We start from the raw sequence: 2,744 nt of genomic DNA on the forward strand, positions 1-2,744 counted from the left end.
GCTTCCAGTCATGCAGAAGCCCATGGGTTGACGCCCTCTTCCTGCCTTCCTCTGCCTCCCTTCACTGAGCCATTGGAGCCAAAGTCAAGCTGTTCAGATTCCCGGGGCCCACAAGCTAGGTCGCCTCTAACTCTTGACCTGCAGCGCTAACTGTCCTGGAAAGTTCCTGATGGTGTCTGATCTCTAGGAGAGGTAGAGTGGCTGGTTTCCATGCCCACCCCCAGCAGCAGCCTGCTTTGGGGTCTGTGCCTTGGTTATCCTCTCTGTGCTGACTGCCCCCTCCCAGACACTTCACCTGTACCTAGACCTCAGAGATCTTCACCTGGCATTCATGGTTGAACCTTTGGTCAGAGCTGATCCTAAGAGGCAGAGCCAGGGAGGGGAAAACTGACAGTCACAGGCTCCCTGGGCCCATGGGAGTGGCAGCACTGAAGATATTTTTTGTCTTTTTTATCCTGGAGGTTGGAGTGAAGCCACTAGAACTCTTTTGTTTGCACGTCTTCTCTGGGCTTAGGGGTGGAGTAAAGAGGGGCCTGACCTTGGCTTTGAAGAGAAACAGTATAACCCACCTATGCTTATTGCGCACTGGCAAGTACCAGATACTACAGTACCATCTCATTTCATTCTCCCAGCAAGGATGTAAGGCAGTGATCATTTTACAGAGGGTCAGTTGCAGCTCAGAAAGGTTAAGTAGCTTGTCCAAGTCACACAGCTTTTGAACCCAGGTCACTAGGCCAACAGCTGAGTTCCTAACTACTTCAGCTTCAGTATCTGGAGGCTGAGAGAAAAAGAAGGAAAGAAGTAGACAAGCTGGAACCTCCCTTTGTGTTATAGAAATGCCCTCCACGCACCCCGAACCCCACCCCCACATACACACTAGATGTGTCCCTTTCTGAGTAGTGGGAGGGGAGGGGCCAGAACAAGGGAGGAAGACCAGGAGAAGAGACTGAGAAGAAAAGGAGGGAAGAACTCTTCTGCCAATCTTGGCCCCCCCATTTCCCCACTACCATCACTAGGGCACACCCTCTGCAATGTCCACATTGACCCTCGAACCTGTGGCAGTGCAGGGGACACTTCCCAGGTGCCTGTTCTGTCTCTGGATCAGGTGGATTCTCCCTCAGTTTACTCAATGCAAAAGCCAGACAGAAACCACCTTTGCCCTACTCCCCGCAGGGGAGAGTTGGGGTAGACAAAGACTCCCTGGAGACACCTGCCCAAACTCAAACAGATCCAACACGGGTCCTGAGGCCAAGGGCCAGTCCAGCCACTCCGTGTCTGCTGCTCAAAGGGCTCCTGACTTGTGTTGGGATGAGCCCTCCATCCAGCCTCAACCCCAGATTATAAAGCCTGAAGACACGGAGTATCTGGTCAGGCTAACGCAAGGAGGCACCCGGCCTTGCCCACCCACTTCTTCTCCCCAGGGACTTCCTAGCGCCAGTCCTGCAGCCATCGCTAATGTTGGGCTGCGGAAACCCAGGGTTGCCCATGGGAGAAGGGGCGGCGGTCCCGGGCTGCGGGCAGGGGGCGCCAGAGGATGCCCAGGGGCCCGGCAGGCAGCTGGCAAGGCGGGCAGGCAGGCGGCATCTCTCGGCCCGGGCGCCCCTCCCCCCGCGGGCGACAGACCCGCCGCCCTCCCGCCGCTCTGCGCTGGCCGCGCGGCGCAGAGGACCACCCATGGCTGTGGCCTCCGACCGAGGCGACTGCAGGAGTGGCCACCAACTTCACAGCCTACCACCTCCAAATCATGCCCGCGGCTGGGGCTGCAGGAGGGTGCGCCTGGTGCCCGGTTCCATGCCCAGTGGTGGGAGGAGAGGATGAGTGATCCGGCCAGAGATGAACACGGGAGTCAGGGATGCGGGTCTCAGTAGAGATTTCAGCCAGAGGGAGGGGACTTGGGGATGACATGGGGGACAGGGCCCAAATTCCAGACTTGGGGGAGGGGACTTGCAGCAGAGATTGGTGAGGTAAGGTGGGACTCCGGGGCAGATATGCGGGAAGAGGGCACTTGGGGCAGATATAGAGGGGACTCATGGTCGGGGTACAGGCTCTAGGGAGGGCAGTAATAGACACGGATGGAGATGGGAAAGACTGGGGCAGAGATGAAGTGGAGGAGAGGACCAAGGGTCCGGCACCCAGACAAGGAGGGGAGAACAGTCAAGCTGCAGGTTGGCGAGAAGGGCGCTCTATTGGGGCGGGGGGCACTGCCAGATCCGGGCCGAGAATGGAAAAGACTGGAGACAGCAATATGGGGACGGTCTAGGTCAGGATTCAAAAGATGGGGGACTTTATCACAGATGGTAAGAGGGTCGGTCCAGGCGCACGCGGGGGATGGGGGGGTGGCGCCGGAAGGGACTCATCAGAGATGAAGGGGGCCTCGGACCCAGGCTTGGGAGTTCCCCAAAACACTAGGGTGGGTGATTGCTGGACCTACTCAGTTCGGGCTGGAAAAAAATTCAGCAGCAATGGGCTCGGAGAGCGCCTCGAGTGCGGACCGGTGCGGAAACTCGGGACCGCGCCGGGAGGGCTCGGTGCGGGGCTGGGTCGAGGTCTGGGGCTGAACACTTACCTGGGCGCCGTCAGCAGCAGGAGCGGGGGCCGGCGCTGGCGGAGGCGGCCAAGGGGCGCAAGTTTGCCATCCCTAAGGCGTGGGCCGGGCCGGGCGCAGGGCAGCTCGCTGCAGCCGCGCGGAGGGCCGAGGCTCCCGCTCCGCGGAGCGGCGGGTGCAGAAAAGGCGCCGCGGAGCC

General features: G+C 59.7%; 1 protein-coding gene across 8 annotated transcripts in view; it reads right to left on the reverse strand.

The window, feature by feature from the left end:
- Nucleotides 1-2,743, reverse strand: part of Adgrb2 (adhesion G protein-coupled receptor B2) — a 36,914-nt gene extending 34,171 nt beyond the window's left edge. For 6 of the 8 annotated variants that reach the window (XM_023703065.1, XM_023703066.1, XM_023703070.1 and 3 more), the window contains exon 1: nt 2,567-2,669. The gene's annotated coding sequence lies outside the window, so the exon portion shown is untranslated. Of the gene's footprint in view, nt 1-2,566 lie in introns of all 8 variants that reach the window. The other 2 variants (XM_004642931.1, XM_004642933.2) reach the window with 1 other exon arrangement.
- Nucleotide 2,744: the final 1 nt, after the last annotated feature.

The sequence above is a fragment of the Octodon degus genome, unplaced genomic scaffold, assembly GCF_000260255.1.
Source record: "Octodon degus isolate 3935 unplaced genomic scaffold, OctDeg1.0 scaffold00163, whole genome shotgun sequence".
Taxonomy (NCBI): domain Eukaryota; kingdom Metazoa; phylum Chordata; class Mammalia; order Rodentia; family Octodontidae; genus Octodon; species Octodon degus.